A 26,849-nucleotide genomic window follows, 5' to 3' on the forward strand; every position below is an offset into this window, starting at 1 on the left:
ATTTAGACTCATCCAGAAAAACCATCAAAAAGAATCCCAACAAACAACCAACACACCTCCTTCCGAACAGCTCCACCTTACATAATTGTCCCCCTACCTTTCCGTCCGTTTCCCCTAGCCTATCACAACACCACTCCTCAGTAAGCTCCACCCTACACAACACTTCACCCGCTCTCCTCACGTCACTTACCTCTCCCTCCAATACTCCCCGCCCACCACAAGCACCTCACACACGTACACAGGACTCAGTCAGTTAACAACACGGCGTAAGGGAGGACGTTAAATACGACAAGATTGTCTTTAAGGTAATCAACTCTACTATCCTTCTTTCTCGCGAACATACGTTTTTAACAAGGTTTTCTCCTCAAAATATTTTCTATTTCACTTCTCCTTTTCTCGTTTCAGACACATTTTAATAATCCTACCAAACTCAACTTCAACTACGGTTATTTTATCAAGATTTCCCCGATAAATCACATATAAGAAAGTCCTGTATTCTTCAATTTATCTTCAAGATCGACAAAATGTACACGCCTCCAACATGAAGAACCTTATCGCTGTTTTTAATTCGCCACTTGAAAACTGACTTGTTGTGTTTTTAACCAACATGAATGAACTTTATCTCATCATCTTTATCATATGTTTTAATTTTCGAGCCATTTTATCATATCTTTTAGCTTATGTATCATCTTAACATCAATGTATTTTAATTGTCTTGCCATTTTACCAATTTTAGCTGAAGATGTTCCATATCGGAACGAAACATGTACTAGAGGTTATATGGATTATATTATGTAATTAATAAGTCTATTATATAGAAATTGATAAGTATTGGAAGGTGGGAACTTACTCTTAACTTAACCTTAGTTCAATAAGAACATCCAATATGGATTCATCGTCTAAATTTTGTACGCTTGAATTAGACATAATAGTCACGAGAATGACACAAACAAGCCAGGCTCCCGAAACACACTCTTTTTCTGTCCATACGCACGTGCCTTCCCGCTCGTTTCAAAGCTGAGAGTGAGCAATGACGCAGCCACAGGCTATGTCGGAACGCAGCTGTGTTATCAATGCTTTGAAAGAAGAGCCCCTGACTTCAGCTCATAACTAGTAAACTTTATGCTCACTAGAAGCATCAGACAGTGTCCTGGTGAAGTAAGAGCTTGCTGGAAAAGCGGCTTCACTTCCTAGCCACTGTGAAAACATACGCTCGTTGAATCTCCGAGCACCGTCAGTAGCAATGAAATCCCGCGCCCGTAGAAACTACGGGCGGCATCTCCAATGTGTTAAAAAAATCTCTGTGATCCACATTTCTACTAGATGTTGAAGAAGATTTATTATCACAGGTTTTCTGGTGTTTTTCTACATTTCCACAAAGACTAGACCTTCACCACATGCCTTGTAATTTTTTAGTTCTTTTATTGTGAGTTCTACTTCATTGATGGTTGGAGGATCTATTAGATAGGGGTGGTTAAAATGTGTATGTCGATGTTAACTTGAAATGCTTTTAGTGCGCCATTGCAATTTAAAGTAGTTGGGTAAAATTTTCTCCTATTTTTATGTGGAGGTTTTTTCTTAACCATCGGGGTTAATTTTATTTCACTACATGGTGGTCTGACCATGAGTCTACTGTCCTTAGGACTTTGAAATGTGGATTTCTCAATGGTAATATTTATCCATGCAGAAGTGGTCTAGCTGCCATTCACCTTTTCTGAACTCAGGGTGGTTTCAGGTTTTTAATTTGTGGGGTTTACTTTTAAAGCACGTTGATTTTGAGAGAAGGTTGTGGTTTCTACAAATTTCAATCAATCTTTTACCGTTTTTGTTCATTCGTTTATGTGCTGGCCATTTTTCGAAGATATTTCGGTATTTTCATTTTTGTCCCAGTCTTGCGTTGAAATCGCCAAGGAAAATGTTAATGCTTGATCCAGGTGACCCTGGAATTTTTCTGTTTCTTCTCTGTCCTTTAGTGTGTTATTTCTTTGATTGGTTTGAGCATGCGCACAATAATTTTGTAGGTCTTATTTGCAGATTTCAGAGTTAGGGTTGCAAGTCTGGGGGATTGAGCTTTAAATTCTTTAATTAAGTTGATGATTTTGAGATTTATTAGAAATCCATTACCAAATTGTGACTAATTTTTCGTGACTTGTTTTTCTGGAATTCCTTTATAAATCTGTATCCTTGTGATTCCATAGGGTCTTGATCATTGTTCCTAATTTCTTGAAGTGCCATGATTAGTATTTTGTGTTTGTTCATGATTTCAGTGATGATCTTTAATTTTCTGGTTTGACCTAGGGAGTTAACATTATGTGTCGAGAAGGATGAGATTTGTTTAGGTTTGATTTTTTGTAGTTTTTGTGTGCATTATAATCTTCTGAATGACAGCCCACCAAATCCGAATGCTCTCTTCTCTGCAATTTATTGTTGCAGACGGTGGAGTTCTTCAAAAGACCTTTCTTGATAGACTGTTGGTGTTACCTTGAGAAAAGAACTTTTGGCATATAGCTGTTGGCTGTAATGCCTACTCATTAACCTAACAGACTGAACTGGTCAGACATGTTTTATGTTCTTGTTTTGTGATTAATATCTTTAGAAGTTTTAAATGAACATGTTTTAGGAATAAGTCCCATTACAATTCTGAATGTTACTCAGAAAGGTGAATTATACTAGGCCACTCCTGACATGAAGAACAGACATTGCATACTGGATTTCAGTGGCATTTCCTTCACTGTGAGGACCATCACCCCACCTAAAGCCTTTGGCTCCTTTGGGGAGCCGAGTTAGTTACCACCAGCCAACTTTTGGCATATAGCTGTTGGCTGTAATGCCTACTCATTAACATAACAGACTAAACCAGTAAGGCATGTTTTATGTTCTTGTTTTATGATTAATATCTTTAGAAGTTTTAAATGAACATTTTTTGGAAAAAGTCCCTATTCTAATGGGACCAGCAGTGAAGAGGCATTTAGATGTCAGTGTATAATTTTGAGTTTAATGTGGCTATTTTTAAATTTAAGAATTTGATTTCATTTGTTATCCTTTTTTCTTTTCTTTCTTTCCTGGTGTTGTTTGGTGCCATTTGGAGGAACAAGGGTTCCTTTGCACTGATTTTATTTTTAAAAATATTTATTTTATTTTTGGAGTGTCTGTTGTTAATTTTGTATGTATTTTGTATATTTCATATCTTCTTTAAGCAGAAAATGTCCCATATAAGGGGATGAAACATGTTCTTAGAATAGAAATGTATATTTCCTGTGGAGATAGCACAATATAGTAGTATTGAAAGGTGGACTCTTCTCAATTTGATTTGAGTAAATGTCAATACAGATGTTTAACAATGAAGTTCATTACATGCAAGAGGATTTTGTCGTGTGCTGCAGTGATTAAATGGATCTGTAACATTTTACTTTTTTTTCTGTTAAATTAGGTTGAATGGGTTATTGAATCTTTTTATAGAGTAATATTCTAATATTACTGATATATTACAACTTAAGACTTCTATAATTTTATATTCATTGTGAAGGTATCATAAAGTATACCAGACACTTACTGAAACTGGACGTAAAGTTAACATAATATAGATCAGAAATTTAAAAGGATTAAAGTGTAAATCAGATAAATTGTTACAACTTCTCTTTGTTACAAATGAGCAACACCAACCCTATCTGGATTTTTTCCCTGTAAACGAAGTGGCTTTAAAACCTTCCGGCTATTTACACCCAGCACCACTTTCATCGGTAGCGCCTCCAACAAGTCTTGCTCCATGCGGGTCATCATGACTACCATCCAACATCAACTACTAGCTTCAGTGCAGTCTCTCCCAAGCTTTCTAGATTCGTTTTAGTACCAACACTCTCCCCAAATGAATACGTGGCCACGGCAGTACTTTCAGCATCCATAACTCAGTCTTCTTGTATCCAGGCACACCCGGCACCTTCAGACCACATTTGATGATTGTTTTACGGTTAAAGTCCTTGTGAACATTTACCTCCAACTGCTCACGCACGTGTCCTTAGAGGTCCCAATGCTGGACATCAGCTGGTCTAGGGAAGCACCTGGCCTTAATATTAGATAACTACTCCTTTCTAACCTTTCTGTTGTTTGCCTATCTCACCCCTCACTTTACCTCACAACAGTGTCGACTTGTCAACAGTGACCACTACCTTTCTTATTCTATCCCACACTGACGAAGGCCGCAGCCAAAAATTATGGACCCATGTCTTTCTTTTTTTTTTCTTTTCAAAATGGCGCCCGGTAATGACTACGTAGTGTTTTATTCTCCGAGTAAATTAACCGTAAAATGTGACGAAAAGTGCGGAAAATGTCGAAGATTAGTGAAAAATGGAATGTTGTGTGATTCATGTGATCGATGGTGGCATTATAAGTGCGGAAATTGCCCTAGAGACGTAAAAACTAATGAAAATGTTGACTGGATTTGTGAGCAGTGTGTTCGGAATGTTGTTGTTGGGGACGGCGTTGACGAAGCACCGAAAACAGTCGATGAGGAATATAAAAGTGCATTAGAAATTATAAACATTCTAAAAAAGGACAATGAGACTCTTAAAGTTGAAAATCAAGAATTAAAAGAAAGACTGCGATCGCTAGAATTTGGGACTGACCCTTCTTCGAGTGATATACCGGTACAAGTAACAAACTCGAGCACGTGGTGTCAGGTAGTTCGTGGATGGCCGGCTAAGAAGAAATCTACAACTGAATTTCCGGAAATAAACATCAGAAATAGGTTTTCTGCCCTAAATAATTTAATTCTAGAAGAAAGTGATCGCGCGCGTGAAACCAAATCATCGCGATCCGCTGCCGTTGCCGTGCCGAGTTTAAAATTTAGGCCTAGAATTCAGATTCAAGACCCAGTTAGGCCTAAATCCGTGAAGGTAGCTGTGTTTGGTGATAGCCAAGGAAGGAGAATTGCGGGAGTGATTAATGACGAGAATATAGCAGCAACCGGAGAAATATATCCAGGAGCTTCTATCAGCAGTGTTGTGGAAAACGTAGAAGCAGCAACTAGGAACTTCGGGAGCGGCGATGCAGTGCTTATCATCAGTGGGACGAACGACGTAGCTCACGACGACGCCAAGAATGTAAGATCACAACTTAAACATACACTAGGGAAGCTGACCCACACTAACGTTTTTGTAGTGAACGTGCCCCACAGGCATGATTTGAGTAGAGACTCGTGTGTGAACATTGAAGTGGACAAGGTCAATACAGATATTGTTAAAAATTGTAAACATTTTCGGAATACTCAGGTTATTGAATGCAGCAGTTTTGAGAGATACTGTTATACAAAACATGGCCTCCATCTAAACAATTCAGGTAAACGAAAGATAGCAAATATTGTTCTAGATTTTATTAATCTTAAGATATGTACTGTAAAACAGGCAACTCCCTTGAGTTATAATACTGACCAGGAAAACTAGTAGAAAGAGCCAGCTGTACTTCAAGCTGGCTCAGTCAACTAGAAAAAGAAACTCAGGATAGTAAGGAATTTCAAGTTACCCAATTGCAACAGTCAAGTTTTAGGGAGGAAGGGGGTCTGAGATTGCTCTTGGTTAACTGTCAAAGTGTAGTAAATAAACAATTAAAATTCGGTACATTGATGGAATCTTATGAGACTGATGTGGTGATAGGAGTGGAATCGTGGTTGAAAGAAGGGGTGGGTAATAGAGAAGTATTTCCAGAAGGGTACACAGTCTGTCGTAGAGACCGAGGAGATAAAAAGGGAGGGGGGGGTGGTGTTTATTCTGGTGAAGGAAACTTACTGTTCACATGAATGGTTTACTGATGAAAGGGATGAAATATTAGGGATAAAATTAGTTTGTGATAATATGAAGGAGGTGGGAATTATAGGAACATACAGGCCTGGAAGAGAGGAAAAAGACATGGAAATCTTTGAGAAAATAATAGATTATACTCGTAAAAACAATAATAATGATATGGTAATAATTGGGGGAGATCTAAATTTGCCTGAAGTTGAATGGAATGGAGCTGCAAGTGAAGCCCATGAACAGAAACTGGCAAATAAGTTAATTTGGGAGGGAGGATTTACACAAGTAGTACAAGAACTGACTCGTCTCAATAACTTACTAGATGTATTCTTGGTTAAACCATGGGAAATTGTTGATAAAACTGAGGTAATTGAAGGAATAGGAGACCATAAGGCTGTAATAATGGATGTAGGATTCGTACCAAAAAGGCTTAATAAGAGTGTTACACAAGACAAGAAATTGTACAGAAAAACTAAAGTTGATGAATTTGCGACTTACCTTAAATCACAATTCAGTTGTTGGATAAGTGAAGGGAGTAACGTGGATACACTTTGGGCTAAATTTAAAGGAATCATTTGGGAAGGAGAGAAGAGATTTGTACCTGTTAAGAAGGGTAAAATGACCTCAGACCCTGTTTATTATACAAGGGAAATAAGAAAATTAAAAAGAAAATGTAGAATAGTAAACAGGAAAATCAAAGAGGGTAGGGAGAGTAGAGAAACTAGAAAACAGCTAATGAGGGAATTGAATAGAGTAAAAAAGGAAGCAAAAGAGAATTATATGAATGGCATACTTCAAGAGGGTAATGACCACAAAGGGAAATGGAAAAAGCTGTATTCATATATCAGGAATCAAAAAGGAAAAGGAATCCAGATTCCTACAATGGTGGGAGAAGGGGGGTGAACACTATTTAACAGATACTGAGAAAGCAAACCTCTTTAGTAGGGAATTTAGAGATTCAGTAGATGATTGTCAAGAGTTGGAAACCAAAACAGAAGATAGAGAGGGAGAGGGACAGAGGGACAGAGAGACAGAGGGAAACAAGAAGCTTCTCATTCACAAACGAAGATATTTTCAGAGAAATCCAACTGCTTCAGCAAGGAAAAGCAGCAGGAAGTGATCAAATTACTGGGGAGGTATTAAAGACAGTGGGGTGGTACATAGTGCCTTATTTAAAATTTCTCTCTGACTATGTCATAAATAATAGTGTAATACCAAAGGAATCTATAATAATACCAATTTATAAAGGAAAGGGTGATAAAAGCAAACCAGAGAACTACAGACCAATCAGCCTGACCAGTATAGTTTGTAAAATACTGGAGAGTTTAATATCGAAGTACATCAGAGGGATATGTGATGATAAAAATTGGTTCATGAGGAGCCAGTATGGATTTAGAAAGAAATTTTCTTGTGAGGCACAACTGGTGGGATTTCAGCAGGACATATCAGATCAGTTGGATTCAGGAGGTCAGTTAGATTGCGTAGCCATAGATCTTTCCAAAGCCTTTGATAGAGTGGAACATGGAATATTATTAAAGAAATTGGAGGGAATAGGATTGGACGTAAGGGTTACACGTTGGATAAAAACATTTCTAAATTCAAGGGTTCAGAAAGTCAAAGTAGGAAATAATGTATCTCAGGAAGAGAAAGTTTGGAAGGGAATTGCACGGGGTAGTATAATCGGTCCGTTACTTTTCTTAATATACGCAAATGATTTAGAGAACAATATAACATCAAAAATAAGATTGTATGCAGATGACATAATTGTTTATAGGGAAATAAACAACATTGAGGATTGTTCAGAATTAAAGGGACCTTGAAAGTATCCAACAATGGGTTGAAGAAAATAATATGAAGGTTAATGGAGGCAAATCAACTGTTACAACTTTTACAAACAGGAGCTTTAAAACTGAATTTGAATATACTTTGGATGAGGTAGTTATCCCTAAAGATGGCAAGTGCAAATACTTAAGTGTGAGATTTGAAAGTAATTTGCACTGGAAGGGTCATATTGATGACAATGTTGGGAAAGCATACAGATCGTTACATGTCATAATGAGGCTACTTAAAGGATGCAACAAAGAATTAAAAGAAAAAAGTTACTTGAGTATGGTTCGTCCATTATTGGAATATGCAAACAGTGTTTGGGATCCTCACCAAGAATACCTAATAAAAGAAATAGATAGTGTGCAGAGGAAAGCAGCAAGATTTGTAACAGGGGATTTCAGGAGAAAGAGTAGTGTATCAGAAATGTTAAAGGAACTTGGGTGGGAAACTTTAAGTAAGAGAAAGGAGAAAACTTGACTTATAGGATTATATAGAGCCTATACAGGAGAAGAAGCATGGGGAGATATCCGTGAGAGGCTTCAGTTGGAAAATAATTATATCGGCAGGACTGACCACAAATATAAAATTGGAAGGAATTTTAGCAGAAGCGATTGGGGTAAATTTTCATTCATTGGGAAGGGTGTGAAGGAGTGGAACAGTTTACCAGGGGTAGTGTTTGATCCTTTTCCAAAATCTGTACAGATATTCTAGAAGAGAATAAACAGCAACAGAGAAAATAATTGAAGTGTTAGAGGGCATTCGACCAGTGCATGTTATTGTAAATAAAAAATGTGTGTGAATAAATTAATTCCATCCCCTGGTCTAAGGAGTTTGGACAGCCAAAGTAGGGGACTGCCTGTAGGGGTGAAGTACAGTGGGGACTTCGAGGGCCCTGGGACCGCTACGGTAGCTGTGAAGGCCCTTGAGGAACTCTGAAAAGTGGTGGCAAAAGGGGCTCTGGTTAAGACGCAGCAGGTCGTTATGCTACTTAGGATCCAGAACGGGTATTTAAAAAAAAAAAAAAAAAAAGGTAAATAAAAAAAATGCAATGTAAATATTAATCTTATACCAGTTGTATAGTATCATTTGAAGTAATTCCACATACTGTATATCAGTTGACTATATTTGTAAGTAGTACAGGAGATATTATAAGTAGAATTTTGTAAACAATATAAATTTATTAAGGATGAGCTGTGTGTTTAATAGAAAACATTGTTAGCGTAAATTATATAATATTGTATTATAGGAAAATTTTCTTCTCTTGTTAATTTAATATTTAGTGCTTGACAATAATGTATTTTAGTGTACCATTTGCCACCGAGGTAGACACCCCATTTGCAAATAAAGAGATTTTGATTTGATTTGATTTTATGTGTACTCTATCCACACATGCTTATATGGTAAGTCTCTGCTCCCTATCTGTTTCCTGTGTGTATAATAATGCCATAATGTAGATTTTGAGATAATATGTCCCATATACCAAAGCACCCAATTCAGAGTACTGTCGTATCAACCTCCCTCTACAGACAATGTTTACAGTTGATGTACTCTGTGTTCAAAGTTACTGTAATGTATTTCTCCTGCCATGGAATACAGGTAGAAGTTCTTTGATTCACAGATCCATCAGTCATTGTTAGTTTTGGGTTCTGTCAAACTCTAGCACTCCATTTTCTAGTACGATTTTTCTTGTGTGTTTTGAAGAGTTAGGCGAAATGGTAGGGTATTTCATTATAATTCTATTGAACCCTAGTACTCCAGTTTTGTGTACAGCTTTTCTTGTAGTTTGTGCATTTGGGCAAAATGATAGGGTATTTTGTTTTGATTGTATCAAACTCAAGCACTTTATTTTTGTGTACGATTTTTCTTCTCTCTTGGGTAAAAAGGGTGAAATATTTCATTATTGTTGGGCTGGCATTCTTCTTGACAGTTATGGAGCATAAGAGAAGTCGAGGGTAACTTAAGAGATGGTGGCTAGAGTAGACTAGGCTAGGTTTTTAATGATCTCAAGGTAAGATGCATAGAAGCAGACGAGACCAAAGTGCTTGAGCCAAACAAGGACTTGTGGCTGCTGATTGAGCACCAAAAAGCAAAGCAGTTTATAACAAATAACATGTGCAGGGCCTGTGTCGAAGCCACAGTTGCAGGTCATTTGGGCATAGAACATGTCACCTGGTTTTTGGGTGGGTGTTAGAAATGCGAGAATATGCAGAATATAGGTGTAGAAAGATTTTTGCTTGGACACTCCTTTTGGGAATGTCGACAAATTAGATTTTGTTTCACGACATAGTCAATTGCGGCTTGTGGTACTTGCCTGCCTTCGCTTTCATACTCTGTCTATGGGCTCTCCTATGCTTGGCCGTGGATATTTTGGTCTTGTTCAGTTCTTTTTGATTCTTTCTTTTTGTTTGTAGTAGGCTTGAACCTTCTTTAAATTAAGATGTTGAGACATTTTGGAAGTATTTTCATTAATGTCACAAGTACTTCTCAATTTTTCACGTACGTAATCAAGTTCACAAGTATTATTGCAGATATTGATAGGTCAGCTGTAGACAAAATGAACGAAACCTCAGTACATTGTTGTATCCACAAAGATGCACACAAAATGCTGTCAATTGTGTACACTGTTTTATTTACAGGTTATTTACACACATTCTACACGCACGCACGCTTGCACACACACACACACACACACACACACACACACACACACACACACACACACACACACACACACTAATAAATTGCCATCTTGAAACAAAACACTTCTACATAAATGAAGAAGAAGAAGACAACGACTGCCACAATAGCATGTCAGCGTGCTACCAATCACAACATGAATTCACATACTCGTTTAACGACTTTTACTCACAACTCTTGTTAAACAACTACTCAACTCTACCCTCAAGACTGCCTCCTTATATACATTGCCTGGCCAGGCTTCTAGAGAATATGACACAACATGTTTTCTCGTAATTTCGAGAGTCTCCAGTAGCCTATTTACAATGTAAGGAATTTTCTATACAATTCCAGTCGCACATTGCTTTGTTCTGGATTTATTACAGTGTGTTGCACAACCTTGCATTGGATTATACATCATATATACAGATAATAAATTATATACTATTCATTACGTGTTCATACATTAAATAATCTCATTAATATACATACAACAGATGTTTCATGATATAACCTCACAAATAATACAAGCATGATTATACCAAATAAAGTCTGTACATAACTACGTAAGTAATACTAATACTAATGGATGTATAAACAACTTCCTAGCCACACCTCACAAGTCATAATAATAATCTAGATTTCCATGACCATTATATACCCATGGGTTAGAGAATATTGTTTCCAAGTTATACTAGTTCATTACACTTGCATCAACATGTTGTCACACCGTGGTACCAAGTTTTGCTCATTTTATCACACATTCAGAGCTCTGATGTTATCACAAGATGGCAGATACGTGTGCCGCCTGACCTTGAACTCTGTTTGGATAGACTTCTTGGAACTTCCTTTTTTCAAGTCAGTTATTATATTTTTGTTAGCCTTTACAGTGATCTGCCATTGAATTAGGAATGTTTCAGTAATTTATTTCCTGACTACATTTGCTTGCAAAGACATTTTGAAGAGCCTGTTAATCACCGTTTCTCGTAATTTGTGTGGACACAACTTGATTTGTATTGATTTAAAACTTGTATTAGTTATCATTTTTAAGAACAAATGACAGTTCTTACTAGTCATTTTTGCGTCAATTAACAAAACAACTGTAGGTTTGTAACTTGCTATTGTTATAATAATATTATTGGTTTTACATCTCACTATCTACTTTTACGGTTTTTGGGGATTTTCAGGTACTGGAATTTTGTCCCACACGAGTTCTTTTATGTGCCATTAAATCTAAGGACACGGGGCTGATATATTTGAGGTGTGATTGTTATATTCTGTGGAGTATTATTCTAATAGCAGAGGAATCAGGGTAAGGATATTAAGAGAGTCATCGCAGTGGTATGCCATGTTGCATTAAAACCAGTTATCAAAGTTAGAAGTGATGAACCAAAGTACTAAATATAATTTGATGATAAAAATTATACAACCTGTGTCTGAAAAGTTGGGTGAATGGTCTCATGAAATAAAAACAACCTAAGTTACACAGAAAACTCCTTTACTGGCCTTCAAAGAAATCTCCGTTAGCTACAACACACTTTTGACATCGACTGTAAGGTTGCTGGAAGCTGGCAGCAAACGCTTCTTTTGGAATCTCCCGGAGAACCTTTGTCACGCGTTGTTGGATACAAGTTACACTGTCGAACCAGTGGCCTTTCAGGGATAATTTAAGACGAGGGGCACAAAAAATCTGCCGGCGCCAAATCCGGAGAATACGGAGGGTGTGGAAGAACAGTCACCTGGCGTTCAGCGAGAAACCGGGTCACATGGATTGCGGTGTGCGGACGGGCATTGTCGTGAAGGAGCTTCCATTGTCCACTTCAGTACAGTTCAGGCCGAACCCATCTGATGCGTTGCAGAAGCCGTTTCAAATCTCACTCGTAGAATTCCGTGTTGACAGGTGTACCCTGGGGTACAAATTCATTACGTATGACACCACTGTTGTCGAAAAAGGCGAGTAGCATTGTCTTAACCCATTCACATACCATTTAACTGAACTTATTTATGCCTTGGTGTACCATTTATTTTCATTACTTCACATGATATTATCACCGACACTGAAAAACCATGCTTTACAGCAATGTAATGAGAGGAAATATCCAAATTACTGTCAGATGTACTTTGTGAAGTCTTTATGAATATGCTAGATCATAAAACAGTCATATTCGTGCATCGCCTCCTTGCACTGGTGGCATTCAAATGAAGATGCCTTCCTCAGACCCTGTGTCACACATACTTTGCATCTTCGTGATGGGATAACGTTCTTCGTTGTTGGGGGCATTTTGGTCGGAAAGTGTCCCCAGTGCCTCTCTTGAAGTCTCAGTCTTTTATCCCCAGGGCTTGGATGCCTTATTTTGGATAGTCAGGCAAGGTCACACTTGCCAACTGCTGTTCGGCCAAATTGATCCGGAAGGTGGTAAAGCCTACTTGCTTCTTTTCGGGGTTGAGGAGGGGATGAATGATGTTGGAATTCAGAAGTGTCATGTCTAGCATGTAGAAGTATAATTTTTGTATCCTTTTACATACTTCCTCATCAGGGGTAATGATGTGAGTCCCTGGTCATAGGAATCTACACCACCCTTTCCACAGTTGTAGTCGACAACAAGATTGGGTCTGAACGCCTTTTTCCCATCATACATTATCACTTTAAGGTAATCTGGCCTTCATTTCATCCACAGATACAGGAAACCAGTGTTCCTTTCCAGATGGCATTACCCTATTTATATCCTCGGCAGCCTATACAAGACATTTATTTGCATAAGCATTTACCTCATTGGTTAGATGTTCCCGGAAAGTCTGCTGTTAGAAATTCATTCACAACTTGTAGTTCATTCGGGCATTGTCCTAGGTGCCTTTGGAAAACACTATTTCACCAGTTGCTATTCATGAATGATACTCTGGAGCATTACTTACGTGCTCCCAGTTCCATTCCCTATCGCGTAAAACATGATTAGAAGCCGCTGGTGCAGCATCAGTTGTAGGCCTAAAATTCAGTGACATATTTGACGGCAAAACAGCACTTCGTTCACCCCTACCAGCGCTAAAGTTTCTATCACACGAACTACTTTCACTACTTTCCGTATCCACTAAATTATTTGTCGCTCAGTTTTATATCAATGTCATTCTCTTCTAAAAATTCCCATATAATTGCTTCATCACTCAACATGGAGGCAGCCATGATTTCGCTTACGATGAGGTTGCTAAGATACTGGTTTATTCTTTCCGCGGAATAACTGCACAGACATGTTTATCGAATACATCAATTGAATAAAACAGTGATTCCATTTGTCAAGAGGTTACCTTACTAAAATCAAATCCTTTCACAAAGGAAAACGGCTTGGAGCGGGTCCAGAAATAAACACTACGCGCGGACGGAGAGATCCGTCTTTGTACCGGAGTGCAGTCGAGAGCCAGGACAGAGAGATCCGTCAAAGTACGTCAAGTGGTTAATCTTGGACTTTGTGCGCCGACATTTCTTGAGAGGCGGAGAAGATGCTGAACACCACGCCACTGACTGCCTCTTGGTCTCCGGATCATACTGGTAGCACCACGACTCCTCTCCTGTAATGATGGTTTTCAACACCTCCGGATTTTGGTCACAGACGTCAATGAAATCTCCCGATGTGTCCATCCGAGTTTGCTTCTGCTCGTCTGTCAGGCTGTGCGGTACAATCGGACACAAATTTTCCGCTTTTTCAAATGTTCGTGAACAATGGTCCTTACACTGTCCTTGCCTACACCCACTTCATCTGCTATCATTCGTAAGGACAGTCGCCGATCATTTGCAAGCATCCGTTGCACTCGTTTGATGTTGTCTGGAGATGTATTTGTGGTTGGTCGACCCGAACGCGCCTCGACCTCAACACCTTCCTTTCCATCTCGAAAGCGTTTAAACCAGTCAAAAATGCACTTTTTACTCACTGCTTGAGCGTGGTAAACTTGCACTATGCGTGTGTTTCCATTGCCGTTTTGCCTAGGTGGAAGCAAAACTTCATATTAACGCGTTGCTCCGTTTTGCACTCTATTGTGCAATGACACGAGTCCTCACACTGACTCCGTCCGATGTGTTGCAGCGTTCAACTCCGTTTAACTGTGTTGAGTTGACCGATGGGGAGCACTTGGTGTCATGTCTCGCAATGCGTATGCGCGAGCGCATCGTCCGAACTAGCACGGTGTACAAACTAGGCGACCATTCACCAAATTTTTCAGACACAGGTTGTATGTATTATAACATTACATTGAGTCTTCCATGGCTTAGGTGGCAGCGTGCTGGCCTCTCACCGCTGGGTTCTATTGTTCAAATTCCGGTCACTCCATTTGAGATTTCTGTTGAACAAAGCAGAGGCAGACAGGTTTTCCTCCGGGTACTCCATTTTTCTCCGTCATCTTTCATTCCAGCAACACCATTATAATTTCATCTGTCAGTTATTAATCATTGCTCCAAGCATTGCCATCTTCTGTACTTATAATGCCTTGCCATTTGCCTCCACTTCCATGCTACATAGCAAACAGCTTGTAGTTGATGTTTTGCTCAAAGGAGCGCTAGTAAGATGTCCCTCGTGACAGCTTTCTTAGTTCCAGTAGGCGACCATTTCCCTTGTTGATACACTTGTTTTGGTGATTAACAAAATCTTTGTGATTGTGAATGAGTTTGTTGCTGATCTGGAATATTTGAAGGAAAATTTTTCCATTAGAAAGCACAAGCTTTCAAGAATTACAGTGTAAGTATTACTTTTTTGAAATTTATAAAGAGATATTTCAGTGTTCATGACAACAAATAGCACTATTGCATGTTACCATAAAGAGAAAATGCACTTTTTTGACATAAGGGATGAAAGACTATCTTCGTTGGAAAATACATTTCCGATGTACCTGGCGGAAATTAAGAAATACACTGGAGAAAAGGATAGTGGGTTTCTGAGTAAAGAAATATATGAAGCTATTCGACTGACTACTTCTTCGGCCGTTAAATGTATCGAGTACCTTCTGTCCTCTGAATTTAATTTTGTACTAATGAGAACATTTAACAGCGATTCGGTAGAGAATTTCTTCAGTAAATTAAGATTGCAGGAAGTAATGATATACTGGATTGTAGGGCAGTAAGTTAATATTCAGCATGAACAGGATATTGAAAACATGCCTATTTTTGTTATCATCCTACAAACAAAGAAATAAAGGGAAAATGGAAACAAAGCTCACATCAGACAAGAATGTGCAGAGGAAGAAGTTTTACAGACTACTATTCCAAGCTCAGTGACGAATATCTTTAAACAACCTGAATGAACCTGAATGACGTACATTGGAGGTTATGTAGTATTACAAGTGCAGAAGGAAACTCAATGTAAACTGTGCTATTGGCTGATTGGCAAGAGTAAAATCAGTTCTCAGCTGACAGATTTCATTTACATCAGAGACACTTTAGACAAGCTGTGTTATCTGGTCTGTACTGACAAATGAGTCATAATGAGCAGTAAGCTGTAATTTCCAAACTACTAAAAAATATATAATAATATCACAATTATCATCACTTGAAGAGACCCACTCCTGATTGCCATCCACAAAGGCAACGTACAAACAACTACTACCAACATTAATCATTACTTGACGAGACCTACTCGTTTGTCGTTTACAAAGGCAAATATACACACTACTACCAACAACAAAATCATTACTCTGGTAGAGAGAAGTACGATGACTTTCTGTATGTACGGATGCAACATTCTTTACGAAGAGCATCCCTAACCTTATTTAGACACTTCATCGACGTCTTTAGTCCTTGATGTAGATGTTGATTCCCATAGGGAACCTAAAATATTTGTCCTGAATGAGTAAATTTATAATACCAATATAATGGTCCGTTATTGGACATTATAAATTTTCCAGCTAACTCATTCTTGGTTGCCTGCGTTTCGCCCTCGTGTGCTAAGTTAGGCTCGTCAGTTGGGACTTAGCAAACCACCCAAGACGCAAGGCTAGTGCATACCGTGGAGGCCACTGCATAGGCTACTTGAAGCCACCAGCAGTGCCAGTGCACTGTGAGAGCTATGTCTCATTTCCAAAAATAGATGCCTGCCTGGCCATCAAATGATGTAGATGTTGATTCCCATAGGGAACCTAAAATATTTGTCCTGAATGAGTAAATTTATAATACCAATATAATGGTCCGTTATTGGACATTATAAATTTTCCAGCTAACTCATTCTTGGTTGCCTGCGTTTCGCCCTCGTGTGCTAAGTTAGGCTCGTCAGTTGGGACTTAGCACACCACCCAAGACGCAAGGCTAGTGCATACCGTGGAGGCCACTACATAGGCTACTTGAAGCCACCAGCAGTGCCAGTGCACTGTGAGAGCTATGTCTCATTTCCAAAAATAGATGCCTGCCTGGCCATCAAATGATGTAGATGTTGATTCCCATAGGGAACCTAAAATATTTGTCCTGAATGAGTAAATTTATAATACCAATATAATGGTCCGTTATTGGACATTATAAATTTTCCAGCTAACTCATTCTTGGTTGCCTGCGTTTCGCCCTCGTGTGCTAAGTTAGGCTCGTCAGTTGGGACTTAGCACACCACCCAAGACGCAAGGCTAGTGCATACCGTGGAGGCCACTGCATAGGCTACTTGAAGCCACCAGCAGTGCCAATGCACTGTGAGAGCTATGTCTCATTTCCATATATATAATATAATTATAAATTTACTCATTCAGGACAAATATTTTAGGTTCCCTATGGGAATCAACATCTACATCATTTGATGGCCAGGCAGGCATCTATTTTTGGAAATGAGACATAGCTCTCACAGTGCATTGGCACTACTGGTGGCTTCAAGTAGCCTATGCAGTGGCCTCCACGGTATGCAATAGCCTTGCGTCTTGGGTGGTGTGCTAAGTCCCAACTGACGAGCCTAACTTAGCACACGAGGGCGAAACGCAGGCAACCAAGAATGAGTTAGCTGGAAAATTTATAATGTCCAATAACGGACCATTATATTGGTATTATAAATTTACTCATTCAGGACAAATATTTTAGGTTCCCTATGGGAATCAACATCTACATCATTTGATGGCCAGGCAGGCATCTATTTTTGGAAATGAGACATAGCTCTCACAGTGCATTGGCACTGCTGGTGGCTTCAAGTAGCCTATGCAGTGGCCTCTACGGTATGCACTAGCCTTGCGTCTTGGGTGGTGTGCTAAGTCCCAACTGACGAGCCTAACTTAGCACACGGGGGCGAAACGCAGGCAACCAAGAATGAGTTAGCTGGAAAATTTATAATGTCCAATAACGGACCATTATATTGGTCTTTAGTCCTTCCCGACTGCAGCACAGGTTAGTGTGATGCCTCACGTTTCTCCAACTGAAAATGCATACTCGGCCGACGATTTCCTTTACCAAGAAGTAGCTCTGTCACAACCACACATCCACTACCGAATGTAGATTCGGCACGCATCACCACATCCACTGTACATTATCTCGTAGAAGAATTATAGTCTAATTATTATACAGAGTTGGAATTACAAATAAACACTTAGTAGCGTCTTTTACATAACGACCACCAGAAATTCGTAGCATCAGGGATATTTAGTGTGCTCACTCCGTAGGTAAAATATACTAGGAATCTGCACAAAGTAGCTCCCCCGCGCCGGTCCGAGTGAGAAACACACAGAATCAAGAACACAAACACAATCAGAAACAGAATCAGAGTCAGAATGAATTGCCACACACACGTACATACTTATATAGGCTTGCTGCACGTGGTTATAGCGTCCTGAAAAGTTCGCTAGTAGCAACGCTCTCACAGGCACTTCTTCATGCGTCACTCAGTCAACCCAACCTCGCTTAAAACAAAGCCCTCGTATTGGCTATCGTGCGTCTGATGTGACATCGAACGTCCACTTGTGTACATCCACATTAATCCACTCCAATCTTCATCCTATGCTACCTGGCCGTACCCCGTGTTTCCAAGCCACTTTGTTGCAACACATTCAGCTGACTTCAACCGCCCTTCCCGATATAGTCGCTGTTTTCCCGGTTGCACAATCCTTACGGCTAGGCCATATTTACAGACTCTTACCCAAACGGAAACTTATACAAAATATAATGATGCACATATGCAATATTCCCTAACTACACATTCTTCTTATAATATTATGTTTTTACATTCTAAATAAACAAAATTACATTATTTTCATGATTACAAATTATTTTACAAAATTTCCTAACCTAAAAATTGGGGATCGTTCTTTCGTACGGTTACAATACTTCCCCTTGATTTGTGAAGATTTATATTATTATTTATTATTTATTTACATATTTTACGCCCACATTGGAGCACTGAAATCAATACATTTGAGTTAATTTCTTCTTCTTCTTCTCCCAGAACTTTTTCATCCTCTCCGACCTGGAAGCCCTTTGTGTGTCCGATATAGTATATTGTTTCCGTTCAACTGCTTTTAGTTTGAGACTTATGCTTTTGTTCTTCAAAATCCTCTTCTCTTTTCTGTCTTTGATTTGTTGCCGAGTTATACCCAATTCTTCCAAATCGTCCTGAACTTCTTTGAACCAATTATTATTGATTTTATTCTTCAAAAAGTAATCGAATAGTTGTTTCAATACATCTGAGCAAATCACAGTCTTATCAGTACAGAAGTCTACACAGCATGTCAAGTTAACTCAGGATTTTAAAGAAAATTCACACATTCTTCTTAACATACACAGAACATCTGAACTTAAAATACTTCACCTTACATACCTCTTAAGATTGTGAATATTGTGTGTACCAATCATGTCACCTTTGTTATTCAACAGGTGGTAAGCACACTTGCCAACTTTCTTACCTATTGTGTAAGGTCCCTGATACAATTTAAAAAACTTATGAATTTCTTTATTGTCTGCAGATGTAATGTGTGGAACCTTCAGTAACACCTCCTCCCCTACTTCAAAACTATCTCCGTGATGCCTCCCCTGCTGCTTTTCACCTTCTGTCTCCCTGGCCTTAAATGCATTGGTGTTAGTCAATTGGATGATCACCTTCAAAGATACTTTCTCTCCAGAGGGTAAACCTGCCTTGGTTGCCAACCTTACACAAAAGCTCTCTTCCCATTCCGTCACACACAACTTACAGAGACTTTCATTCGGAACACATACATTTCACAATCAAAACATCCCTCCTGTTCTGAAAACACACCACAATCACACCTCTTGCATCAGTACTCTTCCACACTTCATTGAAATCATTCGTACTAATTTCAGCATCAGATATTCCACTCAACATACGTTTTGAATCTACTTCCTGTTTTCTCATACACATTATTACTCTCACTTCCTTCGAACTTTCTCCAATTACCAAAAAGCTTTCCAACACAATTACTCCTCATAAAATCTTCAAACCCTGAATCCCCATAATATTCACAACCCCTCTTATGATTCTCATTATGCACAAAATGTGACCTAACCTCCACTTCAGAAAGACTTTCACCCACAGCATCGACAGTTTTCATCCGTTCATCGTTATCGGACATACCAGTTTCAATCACCTCAGTCTCATTCACACAACCCTTCTCACATTTTCCTTCACTCACACTCTCTCTCGTCCTGAAATCACTACTATCACTGACCTCGAGATCCCCACCATTACTACTAAATTCTCCCCCATTTCCTACATCTTCTATATCTTGAACATGTTAAGTACCTAAATGGAAAACCTTGTTAGTTGGAAGATATTAAAAGTTTAAGCTGCCTGCAGCAGATGGTAAGACAGCGAGGGATTACAGGGGCTAACATTACCATATTTCTGGTTACACCCCTTGTGGGTGGGGGACGCAGACGAAGAATACACCCACGGTATCCCCTGTCTGTTATAAGGGGTGACTAAAAGGGGCGATCAAGGGATGATTTTATGAGAACCATGAAACTACTACTTGCGCGTAGTACCACTATGTTAGGTACCAAATAGGTTTGTAATTAGTAGCAAGAGAGTACGTTCGCGGCTTCTACAGTACCTGTGATTTGTACCCCTATATGCGCAACACCATGGGATTAGCGACACCATGGTTCTGCCTTGCCTATGCTGAGTACCCACTATATGAGGAACACCACGGGATAGTGTGGTTTCCTGTGGTTAGTTCACTTACGTGAGGAACGCTATAGGATTGCGTTGCCAGTATAGGTTTGCGTTGCCTGTAAATAGCGCCGCAGCGTGCGAAACGCCATAGGTCTATGTTACATGTGCAGATTTCATTACCTGTGAGTAGTACCATAATGTGTGGAATACCGCGAGTCTACGCTACTTTTGATTAATACCACAATATGGCAAATAGCATGGTTCTATTTTCCTAGCGATAAGTAACATTTTGAGGGGCCGATGACCTGGATTTTGGACCTGTTTAGACTCCAAGCATCATCGATTCAGTATTGTGCTTTAGAAGCAGTCCTTTGGTCAGTAATACTATTGCTTAACGCTAGTTTCTGGGAATGTGGGGCATTGCGGATCGGATCCACTGTTTTGACTTCATATCCATCCATTCGTTTTCGCCCTCACGTTTTCGAATCTCGTCAGTGGAGGATACTGGATTTTTAAATTGTCATAACATTTCGCCTCATTTCATACCATTAGGGGCCGATGACCTAGATGTTAGGCCCCTTTAAACCACAAGCATCATCATCATCATCATCATCATCATCATCATTCCTGGTTACATGGTTTTGCATATCAGAATATACTACACAATATCCTTGGACTCTACGTAGAAATGTATATACATTTTTATGTATGACTTATCAGTATATGAGGGGCTGTCTGGCCGAGGCGGTAAAGGCGTGCTCGGTCTACCCAGAAGGACGTGGGTTTGAATCCCCGTCAGGAAGTCGTAAAATTTAAGAAACGAGATTTCCTCTTCCGGAGGTGCACATGGCCCTGAGGTTTACTCAGCCTACGCCAAAAATGAGTACCATGTTAATTCCTGGGGGCAAAGGCGGCCGGGCGTCGAGCTAACCACTCTACCCCATCAAGTGCCAAGGTTGCAGATAGTGGAAGCCTTTACCTTCCACCCCTCAAAGGCTCTTCATGGCCTGTACGGAGATAACTTTGCTTTGACTTTGACCTTATCGGTATGTATATAATCTTAACACACGCAGAAGATAGAAAATAATTATGATTAGTTAACCAATGGGTAGACAAATTTATATTACCTAGCTCCATATGTAAGTCAACATAATACAAGTTATCATAAAATATTTTACCACTCTACTCATGGTACTAATACTACTAATAATGAAAACCTGCTACTATTTAGTGGTGAAAGCAAATAGCTGCCATGGTCCTGGGGTAGATGTGTATAGGCCCTAGTGCTCTGGTTACGGTTTGATCCCTGCAATGAGCAGTTAAATATTGGTATCACTATACAGTATAGTTTGAGAAAATACTACTTGTTGCTCGGTGAAAACAAGCAGTTATCCTGGACTCAGAGTACTTGTATTCAGAACTCAGTTATCGACCACCCGCGGTTCGATCCCGTGATGTTCGACTAATTCTGTGCCCAGGTTTGGTTAGAACAGGTTGTATTTAAATCTTCTATTTGCTTCTGTTTGCTATATTGGATAAAGAGTTAATGTCGGACGGAATTTATGATTAAGGTTCAAAGAAATGTTCTTATTGAAACAAAGCAAATTTAAACTATTTATATAATAAAGTTTTGGCACTATGATCCAAGTGCTTATCGGTCCAGCCCCATAGGCCTACCACTTCCTTCTCGTTCGCTACGCTTGCCATATGTTGGCACAATATTGATTGATGAAATCAAGTATCAATAGTGATGAAGTGAATGCCTTGATATTTGCAGATGATTTGGTGATTTGGGGAAAGGGAGATAAAGGACGTACAAAGGAGATTGGACATTTGGAATGGTAATTAGTAGAAAGAAAACTGTAGTCATGCACTGTGGAAAAGAGAAAAAGAGAAGCCAAGTGACATAGACAGAGAACGATTAGAGAATGTTGAACAGTTTACATATCTACATAGTATTATTAATGGAAGAAATGAAATCAACCCTGAAATTAATAACAGACTAAGTAAAGGTACAACATTTTATCAAGTCAGAGAGTTTTTATGGGATGACAAAGTACCCAAGAGAACGAAATTTACAGTATTTCATACCAATTGTAACATATGGACTCGAAACACTGGTAACTTAATAAGAGACAAGATAGTAAGATCCAAGCAGTAGAAATGAAATTTTTAAAAACAGTTAAAAAGACAAGAAGTGATAGAATTCAAAATATTAAAATCAGAAGAGCTAAATATAGGACTGTTAGTACAGAAGATACAGAAAGCAAGACTGAGATGGTTCGGACATGTAGAAAGTATGGGAAAGGAACGGTTAGCAAGAAGGGAATTACAAAGAGAAGTTATGAGAAAGAGACCAGTTGGAAGACTAAGAAGAAGGTGGATGGATCAGATTTAGAAGAACATTAAAGAAGCTGGATTGGATGTGGCGGAAGTAATGGAGCAGGAAAAGTGGAAGGACAGAAAGGAGTGGAGGAGGCTTGTTAACCACACCCAGGCAACTGGAGTGGGACATTGATGATGATGATGATGATGATGATGATGACGACAAAATAACATCATCCGCAAAAAGCCTTATCTCTGATTCCACTTCTTTACTCATATCATTTATATATATGAAAACATAAATGTCCAATAATACTGCCTTGAGGGATTCCCTTCTTAAATATTAGTGTCGCTGGGCTGAGTGGTCTCAGACTGTTGAGGCGTTGGCCTACTGACCCCAACTTGGCAGGTTCGATGCTGGCTCAGTCTGGTAGTATATGAAGGTGCTCAAATACGACAGCCTCGGTAGATTTACTGCCACGTAAACAAACTCCTGCAGGACAAAATTCCGGCACCTCGGCATCTCCGAAAACCGTAAAAGTAGTTAGTGGGATGTAAAGCAAATAACATTATTATTACAGGGTCAGATAAAGCTTTGCCTACTGTAATTCTCTGAGGTCTATTTTCTAGAAATATAGCCATCCATTCAGTCACTCTTTCATCAGGTCCTATTGCACTCATTTTTTGCCAGTATTCTCCCATGATCCACCCTATCAAATGCCTTTGACTGGTCAATCACGATACAATCCATTTGACCTCCCGAATCCAAGATATCTGCTGTATCTTGCTGGAATCCTCTAAGTTGAGCTTCAGTGCAATACCCTTTCCTAAACCCGATCTGCCTTCTATTGAACCAGTTGTTAATTTTGCCAACGTGTCTAATATAATCTGAAAGAATGCTTTCCCAAAGCTTATATGCAATGCATATCAAACTGACTGGCCTGTAATTTTCAGTTTTATGTCTATCACCCTCATTTATACACAGGGGCTATTATAGCAACTCTCCATTCATTTGGTATAGCTCCTTCATGCAAACAATAATCAAATAAGTACTTCAGATATGGTACTATATCCCAACCGATTGTCTTTAGTATATCCCCTGAAATCTTATCACTTCCAGCCGCTTTTCTAGTTTTCAACTTTTGTATCTTATTGTAAATGTTATTATAGGTAAATTTTAATACTTCTTTTGTATCAGTGACCCCCTCTAACCGGACATTATCCCTGTAACCAACAATCTGTACATACTGCTGACTGAATACTTCTGCCTTTTGAAGATCCTCGCATATACACTCCCCTTGTTCATTAATGATTTCTGGAATGTCCTTCTTGGAACCTGTTTCTGCCTTAAAGTACCTATACATACTCTTCCATTTTTCACTAAAATTCATATGACTGCCAGTTATGCTTGTCATCAGTTAATCCTTAGCTGACTTCTTTGCTAGATTCAATTTCCTAGTAAGTTCCCTCCATTTCTCCTTACTTCCACAGCCATTTCTAACTCTTATTTCTTTCCAATCTGCACCTCCTTAGTGTTTTTACTTCTCTGTTATAATATAGTGCGTCTTTACCATTCCTTACCACCTGTTTTCACATTTCTAAACAGTTGCTTTAAACCCATCCCAGAGTCTATGAATATTGAATTTTCACGACCGCATTGTAATCGAAACAGACTTTCAACGTATTAGGTCGTGTTACGTACATGTAGTACGTGTTGAAGAGATGTTAAGTACAGAACAAAAATGGCCAGCCGGACATGCCCCACAACGGGCGACTTAAACGCACTCTACAGTGTGCTAGCAGCAGTGCCAGACCTGTAGCTCAGATCATTTCAAACAGAACAAAGATGGGCTAGGCCACCATAGCTCAATTGGTAGAGCAACCGACGCGAAATCGGGAGGTTGTGGGTTCAGATCCCACTGGTGTCTGGCTGGCCATTTTTGTTCTGTACTTAACATCTCTTCAACACGTACTACATGTACGTAACACAACCTAATACGTTGAAAGTCTGTTTCAATTACAATGCGGTCATGAAAATTCAATATTCATTGACATGCCCCACAACGGGCGACTTAAACGCACTCTACAGTGTGCTAGCAGCAGTGCCATACCTGTAGTTCAGATCCTTTCAAACAGAACCAAGGGGGCCTAGGCCACCATAGCTCAATTGGTAGAGCAACCAACGCGAAATCGGGAGGTTGTGGGTTCAAATCCCACTGGTGTCAGGCTGGCCATTTTTGTTCTGTACTTAACATCTCTTCAACACGTACTACTTGTGCGTAACACGACCTAATGTGTTGAAAGTCTGTTTCCATCCCAGAGTCTGTTTACATTTTTATTTACTGTTTTCCACCAATCATAGTTACTTTTTAAAAACTCCCTACCTTTAAGACCTTCCTTTCTATGACATTTATTTTTAACTACAACAAAAACAGCTTTGTGGTTGCTAATACTACCTATTACTTCGGTTTCTTTATACAGACCATCTGGTTTTACCAGCATTACATCCAGAAAATTCTTCCCTCTAATTGGTTCCATCACTTTCTGAATCAGCTGTCCTTCCCATATTAACTTATTTGCCATTTGTTGGTCATGCTTGCCATCATTTTCATTACCTTCCCAATTGACATTTGGTGAATTGAGATCTCCCGCTACAATCGCATTCCTTTCCATACCGTTTCCCACATAGCTGATTATGTTATCAAATAATTATGGGGCCGATGACGTTAGATGTTAGGCCCCTTTAAACAACAAGCATCATCATCATCAAATAATCCTGAATCAGCGTCAGCGCTGTCTTTTTCCAATCTATCATTGCCATACTATCTGTGTTGGTGCGTCGTAAAGCAGATAGGAAAAAAAAACCATTTGATCTGTACACTCCAAAGACTTCAAGTTGCCTGTTATCTTTAGAAATGAGCCTTATACCTAGAATTTCATGTTTCTCATCTTTAACTTTTTCATAGCTTACAAATTCTTCTTTCACCAGAATGAATACTCCCCCTCCTACCATTCCTATCCTGTCTCTACAATACACACTCCAGTTCCGTGAGAACATTTCTGTATCCATTATATCGTTTCTCGGCCATGATTCAACTCCTATTACTGTATTATATCTGTTGAATTAATTCTATTCCCTTCTTTACGATAGTTCTACAGTTCAACACTATTTTTATGTCATCCGTACTTGACTTCCAGATCCCTGTACAGTTATCACCGTGAATATCTCCATTATTTTTGGTAAAATTAAAATGCATAAAACATAAAAATATTGAAAATTGTATTTTACATATCTTTTATGATGTAAATTTTTTTATACAGGTTATATTAACAGAGAAATTTGACACTTCCTATTTTGGTCCCCTTCATATTACTGTAGCACTTGTATACTACTCAGATAAACATAGTGCACTGTGCAGATATCCCTTGCTTGGTGTCCTAATGTCGGTAACACAAAATAGGTTAATTTAATACTTGTGCCAAGCAGATTAAAGTTACCAGTTCTGGGGGCAAGTCAAAAGTTAAAGTAATTTAATGAAATGGAAACTATTATGGTTCATATATAAAGAAGAATCAAAATTTTGAAAAGCATGAACTGAGTCAGGTCACTGATGCAAAAGGTTTGTCTTTGGAGAGGGACACACACATACACCCCTCAAAAGTATGAATATGATGGTGTGTCTGCCTTAAGTACACCAAAAGGTCTGCGTTAAGAAATATTCAATTGATAATTGAAATGAAAAAGCTTGTAAAATAAATCTTTGGACTTAAACTCTTTAGCATTTTTGTAGAAATGTGAGAAAGCATATGACAGGGTACCGAGGGAAAAGATATTCGCTATACTGGGGGACTATGGAATTAAAGGCAGCTTATTAAAAGCAATCAAAGGCATTTATGTTGACAATTGGGCTTCAGTGAGAATTGATGGTAGAATGAGTTCTTGGTTCAGGGTACTTACAGGGGTTAGGCAAGGCTGTAATCTTTCACCTTTGCTGTTCGTAGTTTACATGGATCATCTGCTGAAAGGTATAAAATGGCAGGGAGGGATTCAATTAGGTGGAAATGTAATAAGCAGTCTGGCCTATGCTGACGATTTGTTCCTAATGGCAGATTGTGCCGAAAGCCTACGGTCTAATATCTGGGAACTAGAAAATAGGTGCAATGAGTATGG

At 39.0% G+C, this 26,849-nt stretch overlaps 1 protein-coding gene and 1 non-coding gene across 3 annotated transcripts in view; both read left to right on the forward strand.

Annotated features, from left to right (window-relative positions):
* The window catches only part of LOC136858674 (serendipity locus protein H-1), a 318,900-nt gene that overhangs the window by 108,715 nt on the left and 183,336 nt on the right, over window positions 1-26,849 (forward strand). The window lies entirely within an intron of this gene.
* TRNAS-CGA (transfer RNA serine (anticodon CGA)) lies at window positions 24,830-24,903 on the forward strand. The gene has a single exon. It is a non-coding gene; the product is annotated as a tRNA-Ser (tRNA).

The sequence above is a fragment of the Anabrus simplex genome, chromosome 1, assembly GCF_040414725.1.
Source record: "Anabrus simplex isolate iqAnaSimp1 chromosome 1, ASM4041472v1, whole genome shotgun sequence".
NCBI classification, from domain to species: domain Eukaryota; kingdom Metazoa; phylum Arthropoda; class Insecta; order Orthoptera; family Tettigoniidae; genus Anabrus; species Anabrus simplex.